Source organism: Lolium perenne, chromosome 6, assembly GCF_019359855.2.
Source record: "Lolium perenne isolate Kyuss_39 chromosome 6, Kyuss_2.0, whole genome shotgun sequence".
In the NCBI taxonomy this organism is placed as follows: Eukaryota; Viridiplantae; Streptophyta; class Magnoliopsida; order Poales; family Poaceae; genus Lolium; species Lolium perenne.
The window spans coordinates 262,771,760-262,782,643 of NC_067249.2; the positions used below are offsets into that span (position 1 = coordinate 262,771,760).

At 41.8% G+C, this 10,884-nt stretch overlaps 1 pseudogene; it reads right to left on the reverse strand.

The window, feature by feature from the left end:
• Positions 1-5,049: 5,049 nt before the first annotated feature.
• Positions 5,050-8,536, reverse strand: LOC127309844 (cinnamoyl-CoA reductase 1-like; annotated as a pseudogene).
• Positions 8,537-10,884: the final 2,348 nt, after the last annotated feature.

The window sequence follows — 10,884 nt, forward strand, 5'->3', positions numbered from 1 at the left end:
GCAAGGTCTTCGATACGTAGAAACTCCAAATTCTGAAATAGCATCATCGTCCGGTAAGGACGATGTTTAAAAGAGTGGCAAGGATGCAATAATGCATAAGTATGAGATGCAATCGCTCTAAGCGTGACCTAACCCCGATGATTTAGGATCAGTGAGTTGTAATGATTGATTCATGGTGTGTTGCACTTTTAGAGTGATTTACAAACAAGGTTCTTATTAAGGTGTGGTTACATGGTATCATAAACAGGTGCTGCAATATATCATAACAATAATATTAATAGCACACAACTATAACATTTGGTATAATCCTAACATGTAATGAATAGTGGTTGGTTTTAGCACTACATGGCATGGTTAATTATCATATACTTCAAAAGAATAACTTTTGAAGAACATGTTCTTTAATAAAGAACAAGTATGATAATTAAGGTTGTGGAGTTCTATGGTTTACTATGGTTTCAACTAATTTTCTGGAGTAAGGTTTAGATGGATCCAAACAAGGTTGGATTCATCAGCAACTAGGACTTGTAAGGTTGAGATAAGCCTAGGCATCCTAAGCAATTCATTATACATGGTTGTTGTCAAGGTTGGTTTATCTTGCTAGTGATAGCTGGCTAAGGCTTATAGGTCCTTATAAGCAGGGTTGGTGATGATTCCTTATTTTCTTCAAAAGAATAACTTTCGAAGAACATACTTCTAAGGTAATAAGAAGTATATCAATTTGGGTTGAAGTGATCTAGGTTTTACTGTTGGTTCTATAAAGTAAGGAGTAATTGACTCCTGAATAGGATGGTTGATAAATATCCAATACTAGTAGGGTTTAGTGGAACATGGTTAGGTAATGCTCAGGTTTTGGCATAGTTGCTTCTGAGGTTCATCACATTGGTGTGATGCTAAGTAGGAATGAATATGGATGATGGCTTTGGTAATAGGATCTAGGGTTTACACTTGGTTGATCCTACTTGATCAACTAGGTTTGGTGATATGCATACATGTAATACTAAGTTGCTAGTGATAGGGTTCTACATTTTATGTGGGCATAAGTATGTCTTTTAGTTGCTAATGGTAGCTCTATGATTTGAATTAAAGTATTTTGATCATCTGTTCTAACCTTGGGTTTAGGTTAGATGTAAATTAGGATTCCGATTGATTAATGGAGCTAGGGTTTGGTGCATAATTGAATTATGGTTTTAGGGTTCCACATTAAATTATAATGTTATCACTTGGTTTATAATGTAACTAGGGTTTACTAATTACCCTATGGTTCTATAATTAATAACTTCATTGTAAAGTTGAAGTTATTATTAACTTGGAAATAAAAATAATATTGAGTTAGGCATTTTATTATTTTTAAACAATTAATAATTAGGGTAATTATTAATTAGGGTTTAAATTTCCACTAATAAAGATTTAACAAAATAATAAATAAAGAAAATTTAGCTTTAATGTCTTCTTTATTTTCTTACTGGTTTTTATTTACTTTAGAAGGTTTCCCTAATTATTGAATTTTAATGCAATTCGGAATAAAATAAAGGACTTAATTATTAAGTTTAAAACAATTAAATTTTTATTAAAAATAAAAATTTCATATTATATTTTTATTGAGTAGAGTTTACTTTTCTATGAATTTTGATATCTTATTTATATTTTTCTGAGTTTTAATGAATTTCCTATTTATATGCAAAGTTTTCAGTAATTTCTGGAATTTGAATTAAATAAAAACTGCTAACTACACCCGAACTGCTCCTACCCACAGTCAATGACTGGTGGGCCTTAGACACATCAGCAGCCACAGTGGCGTTGAATGGTCAAAATAAGGAACGTGGCCAGTGGAGCTTCTGGCCGTCGACCAGCTGCTGTCGATGACGGCGATTCGGGCCCCCCGCGCCCATTCTGAGCAGTGGGGTAGACGCGCGGCGCTGAGCTGAGCCAGAAGGTGGCGGCGCCGCCAGCAAATGGTCGTCGGAGCAACCTCCGGCGAGCACGGAAACGACGGCGCACGGCGGACTACGACGGTATTAAGCTACGGTGGATGATTAAGGCCAATAAATGGTTGTCGAGAAGCGCATGCTCACCCTTGCCGCGTATAGCTTCGAATTGACGAAGGAGATGGCCGGAGACGACGTCACGGTCGACTTTTCTACGGCTAGCCGGCGAAAGGGAACGATCAATTTCTTCTTCCCCAGAGCTCCCCTGGACGCGAGACTCCACCAGGAGGATGAGGACGGCGAGGCGCTCCTCCTGAGCTCAACATCGAGCTCCGGGGTGGTCGGAATCGGTGTGGTGAGAGAGTCACCGGCGAGCTAGGGTTTGAGAAATTAGGGGAAAAGGAAGAACGCGAGCGATCGAGGCTTCGGCCGTGTATTTATAGGGTCAAGGGCGATCTTCGGCGGTCGCGCGGTCCACAAGGACGGCCGGGACGTGGCTCACTCGTCGCCGTGTCAACCTCCCGCGCGTCCAGGGACGGAGACGAAGACGACGACGGCTCCTTCGTCCAAATCCACTCGAAAGGTTATTTGGGCCGCGATGGTTGTGCTGGGCTGAGGCTGCGGGCTGCTTGGTGGGCTTGATTGCTGGGCTTCGTCACGGGCTGCTCAACCAGTTAGGGTCTGGTAAGCCTCTTCTCCTCTCTTTTCTTTTCTGTTTTTTATATTTTCTATTTTGAATACTGTTTTTCAATTCAAATTTGAATCCTGTTTATATCTTGCAGATTCCTTATGATGTTAATATGTAGTGCAATGATGATTCCACTACTTTTCTATTTGAGACAATTACTTTATATTTGATTAGATTGCATACTTGTGGGTTATTCAAAATATTAAATAAACATGAATTTATGTATTCATTTTAAGTTCCATATTCTTGTGAGATCAATTCTGTTTAAATTATTTGAAATTACCTTCTTGTTTATGGTAGAAATATGAGTAGGGTTTGATTATGTGTTTAACCATATTGGTTATTCACTTGCATTTTAGAATATGTCTAACTTTTCAGATAGGTTTCTTTATGGTGATAATTCAATCCACCACTCTCTTAGTTCTAGGAATATTTTATTAAGGTTTATAAGGTCTCTTATTAATTTATAATGGTATTTATCTGTATTACTTTTATAAGAAAACAACTTGGAGTGGACCATATTACTTAATTTCTTATTTGATAATGTGGTCACTTTCTTATAATTTTATGTTCTCATCTATTGGCTAAGGTTTTGGAACTTTATGGGCTTAGGTTTTAGTTGTGGATCACCCAAATGATGCACCAACTAGGGTTTAGTCTCCCATATCCATTATAAGGTGATTATTTACTTAATAGTTGATGTTCTCCTTTAGGTACTAAGGACTTGAGAAATGGTTTTATCTTTTTCCACTAGATTTCTATTGTTTCCTTAATCTATTGTTTAAGTAACAAAAGTAGATATGGTTCTTTTTATAGTTAACTTTGGTTCTAATGATGAATAGTTTCTCATCATGTAAAGTATAGAGTTTTACTCTAAAGTTTTTCTTGGGTTGTTTAATTTCTGAAGTATGGATATGGTAGGATTCTACTTATGATCACCAAGTGGTTCACAAGTTAAGGTTGGGATATAAGCCTATGGTTGCTTACTAGTTACCTCCCTATTATTTCTTGTGGTGAATGATATCTGTTTATCCTATTAGGGTTTAACTTATCCTCTCATAGTTCAAGGGCATGACCATGGTTTAGGCATGATCATCTGGTTCTTAATATCCTTACCTCAAGTTCTTAGGGTTTATGGTCATCACTCAATTTATAATGATCAAGGTTTGGCTTCCTAAGGATCTCTCATTAAATTGGATTCTCACTTACATGATCAAACATTGTCTTGATCAATTAGGGTATAATATCTTTCTTATAGTTTCTTGAGTGGTCATGGCTATGATTATCTCAATAGCTTATATCCCAGGAGAATGCCCGAGATATTACGTTAGGGTTTTACTTTAGCAATGATGATATAATCATCTGGGTTTATAAGGATAGTTCTCTCCCTCACATTCAGCTTGTTGGCTTAACTTTCTTGAGCGTAATACCTTAGCTTGAGCTCTCCTACAAAGGTATGGTTTATTCTAGGGTTTATGGTGTATTCCCATATCTCAATGAATATCAAGTCTAAACTCCACTTGGCTATCTTGGTTGAATTAATCTCCTCCTTACTTGATCAATTCATGGATATGTTATTATTCCATTTGGCATTGGCTATCTCACCACTCCCAAATGATATGGTTTAACTCCTAATACTTTAGTTCAATGATTGTCACTTATTCTTAAATAGGTAAAGCTATGATTTGTATGATTGGTCTCTCTCAGTTGGAAAGGTCTTTAATACTAACCTATGGTTAGGCTCCATAGAGAATGATGTGATCACCACTATCTATGGTTAACATAGGTGGATCCTCTCTCTAGGAAATATCTTGAATAAGTTCCTAGGGTTCCTCTTAAAGATAATGATTTAAATACTTGGATGTATATCCAAGGTTTAGCTCAAGTTTTGGTACTACTTCTCTAATAAATATTATAGAACTCTCACCTCTCTAGGTTTGATGTGTAATAACTTGGAATGGAGAAGAATATCTATTTCTGGAGTGGATCTTCTTGTGATAACTCCAATGTTGAAGTGGAGTGAATACCCTGAGGTTTCATGGTAGGATCATGGTTTGGTTTAAGACATGGAAAAGATAAGTGAAGAATAGTTTCTCCAATTATTGTTGCTTGATTTCCAATTGAATGAATGTTCATATGTTATGGCAAGGAATATCATGTTGTGATCTTTAATAAGATCAAGTAGTTGATCATTGATTTAAGTGTTGTTGTGTTAGATGTAATTCCATTTGATCTAAGTCCTTAGATCAAATCATCTCTACCCAAAACAAGGTTTAATCAAAGTCACATTGAGGTTTATAGCGCTTGACTTGATGAGCTACTTCAATTCCACCAAGGTCAAGTGAAACTTCAGTTACTGTGACTGTTTTACTTTAAAGCGCGAAAATTCCCCAGATTTTCTATGCATGAATGCAATGCACACATCTGTTTCCTCTATTTTTGTAACCCCAATACCTGGGATATTACATTGAGCCTCTGGTTGGAGACTTTGTACGGTTTCACCATGGGCTTGCCGTCGTCACCGTACTTGGTAGTGACGGGGTAGTGGTCAGGGAGAAGGCCCCGGAGCATGTGGATGAACTGAGCACGGTGCAGGATCTCTCCGATGCAGAGGTAGCGCCCGCGGGCGTCGGGGCACTCGTAAACGAGGAGGTGCGCGCGGGCGACGTCGCGGACGTCGGTGTAGCCAGCAACGGCGTTTGGGTAGGTGGCCTTGGCGCCCGTGATGTACTTGAGGATGCCGTTGATGCTCTCGTTGAGCGTCCGTTGCAGCGCGGGGCCGATGGTTACGTGCGGCACCACCACCGCCAACTCCAGGCCTCTCGTGGCCGCCTCTTCCATCGCCGTCTTCTCCGCCATCATCTTGGCGCAACAGTAGAAATTCTGCGTGCGTGCGTGCGTGGGTGCGTAATGTTGTGAGTTCAATTACAAGGTGAATCATGGCATAAATACATGGAATCATGGAGAGCTCGGGAATAAATTTAATTAACTACCCCTGTTCGTTTGCAGAATTCATAGTCGCTCCAGTAGGTCTCGTCGACCAGTGCGTCCGGGCTCCGGTTGGGGTCCATGTGCACGGCGCCATAGGAGGAAGTGAACACCACGCGCCGCACGCCGGCGTCCGCCGCTGCTCTCATCACATTCCGTGTCCCCTCCTCGGCCACCGGCACAAGGTCCTGCAAGTCACCAACGCCGAAAGGTAATCAAGTAAGTACTCGGCCCATTCTTGGAAGTGAGTAGAGCAGAAGCAGTGCACCGACAGGGTCGTTAGACACCGGAGATGCGATGTGGAAGACACCGTGGCAACCGCTCAAGGCAACGCGGAGGCTGTCGTAGTTGAGCACGTCGGCGCGGTAGAGGGAGAGCCTGTCATCCGCTCCTTCCAGCGCGAGCAAGTGCGCGTTCTTGCCATCAGCTACACAAATTAACCCAAGAAGATATGAAAGACGAAGTTAATGACATGGAAGACGCCGTGGCATGTGATGAACAAGCTACATATATAGCCCCTCGTTGAGGTCTTTCACAATGAGTTGTATTTTAAGAGATAATAGTTCTAATGCATTGTATCTTTATGGTTGTTTTCTATATTTAATAATTTTGGTGACACGCAGGCATATGATTGGTCTAGGCATTTTTTTTTTACTTATGACTCCATGCAAGGGTTATATCTTAACTATAACCACAAGATACAACATCACTCTATCTTCTCATTAACTATAGCGACATATAAGCATTTTTCCATGATATGGTACTAATAAACTTGTGTTGTGAGTTGTGAAAGGTCTAACTCCGTTCCTTTCTAGCGTTCGAATTCCTCGATCGCTCCAGCGGTCAGTTGTCCTGCATGGAGCGCTAGCTAATCCCGCGTTTTCTGTCGCCACATGGCCACCCTAATCTTGCGTTAAGCACGTTCGCCAGTTGCGCGCTTGGCCACTTGCCCATCTGGGCTGGCATTTAAAGCATTTGCATGCGTCCTGGTAGTTAACCCCATGCCAATCTGGTTCTTTTCTTCCCTCGCGCTACTACTCATGCAGATCTAGCCTTTTTTAATTAGCAATTCAAATTTTTTGGTAGTGGTGAAAATTAAATACAGAGAACTGGAATTTGAACACACAACCCGTTGACCGAGATAAAGTGAGATAGGCTAACCATTTGTTATGGAGTATACTCTTTATTATGTGTAAAGTTTTTTTATGTTAGTACAATGTAGTAATATTTTGTAACAATTTCCTTTCAGCAAATTTATTTTTAACAATACCCTTTTAACAATTTTATTTTTAGTTATTTGGTACGCTAATTCATGTTCCTTTGTTCTAACTTTATAATTATTTTATGGGCTAGTGATTTTTTAGGGGCGCGGGTGGGGGGGGGGGGGGGGGGGGTGGGGGGGGGGAATAAAGGGAGAAATCACTTGCAAGATAAATGAGCTACCACTTTCAGCTTAAATGAGCTACTAGTTTCAACTAGCGCTATTATTTTACTATATAAACCATGTATTATTTTATGTTAATTATATATTCTAAAGAAAATTAGCTTTCCGAGTTAGCAACTTTTCACATTTACCAGCAGAATATTGATAACTTGTGAGCTAAAAAGGTTGCTAAAATATTTTAAATAAAATTAGTTTTTTAGGTCGGTGATTTTTCATATTTACCATTGTTAAATAATGGGGAGAGGGTTGGTAACTTGTGAGCTAAAAAAGTCCCCAAAATATTCTAAATGAAATTAGCTTCTCGGGTCAGTAATTTTTCACATTTTACCGGTGATGAATAAATGGGCAGAGTGTTGATAATTTGTGACCTAAAAATCATCAAATTATTCTAAATGAAATTATATTTTTTGGGTTAGTAACTTCTTACATTTACTGTTAATAAATAACGAGCAGAAGTTATTGAAATATATCAACATGGCTGCTAGTTTTAAGGACCGTGTCTAGACCAATTTATTGGTTAAAACAAATTTAAATCAAAGTTATTCTTTTAAAATAAAATGGTTTGATTTTTTGAATTAGAAAAGATTCTCTCTAACAACAATAATTTCATCTAATATTGCATGGATGGTCTGCATTTAGCGCCTGTTTCCTTTGCTAGTCTTTTTTTAGTTTTGAACAAGTTCATGTCTTACTTCTACGGTGTTATTGATTATAGTACAAAATTGTTGCGGCTCCGTTTATGATAAGAAGCGCTCACTAGATCAGCCGACCAGCTTTGGCTTACTGTTGTGCGTGTGGCCACCATATTCGTACCATATTCGTGGGGTCGAATCTCATATGCCCTCTCCCGCAACTCGTCATGTAGCCAGACTAGTTGGTTATGGAAACAAGAGAACTCATTAAATTTCATTTTTCGGAAACAATGTGTTGTTGGAAACTGACCACTCGGGTAAGATGCGGCGGTCAACCCCTAACTAGGATCGCCCACTACAAACATATATAGTTGGATGTACCTACATGCACATGCTGCATGCATCTCGTTTCGTGTAGACCATATATATTATTACCACGTTCTTATTGTTTCCTCTAACAACTATATCCAGTAGTCTCTAATTTTTTTGTCCAATTCTTATTTGTAGACGCCCCATTCCGGCTATTTCAGCTTTTTTTTTGAGTAAGCTTATCGAAATCATAACATTACAAATTCTTTGCTTATACAAATAACAGAAGTTTAAATAAGCACACAATGAGCAAAAACAGACGTATATATCCAGATTAGCATCTAATGTAAATATGGTAAAGATACAAATGGTCTTGTCTTACTTACCAAGATCTCTAACCGTTCCCCTCACAGAGTAGCCACGGAGGAGGAGCAACTTTACCACCCATGACCCAATGAAGCCTCCTGCTCCCGTCACACAAACCAGCTGCCCCTCACTAACTAAATAGGATGACATGGCTACTGTCGCTGATCGTGCTTGATTTAGCTACTCGATCGTTTGGAATTGCCTTGACAAAGAGTATGAGAGCACTTGACACGCGATGCACGTATATATAGGGAAAGAGAAAGGCCTACTGGTGTTTGGTAGAAGCTAAAGGTCATCGCTCCATCTCAATAATCTAGTGGCTTTCAGAACCAATTCTCTTTTGTTTGTTTTGCTCTCTCTGTCCTACGTCGCTCTATGATTCACGTGCATGTCATGAGCATATTGGTATAAAAAAGGGGTATGCTTACATACACCCACTTGGAAAGTTTGCGCAGGCCTAGTTTGAGACTTAGGAAGTTGTTAGAGATATAATTTTGGTTAGCTCCTGTTAGAGTATATGTCGGTTAGGGATAGATTACGTAGGGATAGATTTGTTTCTTGTCTTCTACTCCAAGTCGGTCCCTTGTACTCCTATATATACTCGCCCATGAGGCTCAATATAACATCCAACATATTCCGTATATCCCTCTCTATCGTTCTACATGGTATCAGAGCGGCACGCTCCTTAACCTAGCCATCGCAAGGTTTCCGCGCCGCCCCCTGGGAGATCGATCTCCATGATCTACTCCGGGGGCCGCGCAATCCGTATGAGGGTTCGTCCGCCGATCCGTTGATCCGCTGCCCTCGAGTCCTTTTTTTTCCAATCCGTAGATTGGTTTTATTTTTGCGTCGCCGGTCGCTCGACCGGCGTTTTTTCCTTTTTGGTTTACCGATCATAGATCGGATTGAGTCGCCCATCACCGTCGTCCTCTTGCGCCTCTACTCCGACAACGGCATCGACCTGTACCAGCCATCAACCGCACGGCACAGCCGCACGCGCCGCACACGGGGCGCCCCTACGTGCGACGCAACAGGCTGTCTCGCTCGCGCGGTCTCCATCGTCGGCTCGTCTCCACCGTCATCGCCCGGGACATCGTCGACAACGTTTCTGCCACGACAGGAGTTTGCAGGAATTCTCTGCCGCGGCTGGAAGCAGGACAGATCCGTCAGGCGGCCGGCGCCACGACCTGGCCGACCGGCCTCAGCACCGGACGGGCCGGCGCCACGGCCGGCAGACCGGCCACCTGACCGGACCACCCGGCGCTACAGCCGGTCCGGCCGGCTTCCAGACCGGGTCGAACCGGACAAAACCGGGCCCAGAACCGGTGCCTACCGGGCCGCCATCCAGGGGCTTCCGCCCAGTCACCCGGCGCCCAGGCCGGCAGACCGGGCTCCAGGCCGATTGGACCGGCGCCCAGGCCGGTCATACCGGACCCCAGGCCTTCCGTCCAGCCGTGCATCCGGCTGCATAGGCGTCCAGTTCTGCTGCGCCATCGCCTCCGATCCGCGCGTCGTCCACGCTGATAACCCACAAGTATAGGGGATCGCGATAGTCTTCGATGGTAGTATAACCCAAATTTATTGATTCGACACAAGGGGAGGTAAAGAATACTTATAAGCCTTAACAACTGAGTTGTCAATTCAGCTGCACCTGGAAAAGCACTAGCAACAGGGGTGATGTGAAAGTAGCAGTAATATGAGAGCAATAGTAACAGTAACACAGCAGCAGTAATAGTAACACAGAGGTAATGGCACCAGAGAATAGTTGATACTACTTCTAATGACATGTAGAACGAGTATATAATGATGAGAGATGGACCGGGGTTCCCAGCGATCTACACTAGTGGTAACTCTCCAATAACAAGTGACAAGTGTTGGGTGAACAAATTACAGTTGGGCAATTGATATGATTGATAAGGCATTAAGAAAGAACATCAATTCATTAATCATGTAGGCATGTTTTCCGTATATAGTCGTACGTGCTCGCAATGAGAAACTTGCACAACATCTTTTGTCCTACCAGCCGGTGGCAGCCGGGCCTCAAGGGAAACTACTGGATATTAAGGTACTCCTTTTAATAGAGTACCAGAGCAAAGCATTAACACTCCGTGAAAACATGTGATCCTCACATCACTACCATCCCCTCCGGTTGTCCCGATTTCTGTCACTTCGGGGCCATTGGTTCCGGACAGTGACATGTGCATACAACTTGTAGATACAATCTAAGCAACAATATAGAGCTCAAATCTAAGATCATGCCACTCGGGCCCTAGTGACAAGCATTAAGAATAACAAGATTGCAGCAACAATAACTTCACAAACTTTATAGATAGACTAATCATAATGTATCATCCATCGGATCCCAACAAACACAACACCGATTACATCAGATGAATCTCAATCATGTAAGGCAGCTCATAAGATCATTGTATTGAAGTACATGGGGGAGAGTATACCGACATAGCTACTGCTAGAACCCGTAGTCCATGGGGGAACTACTCACGGAGCATGGCGGAGGTGGTGGCGTTG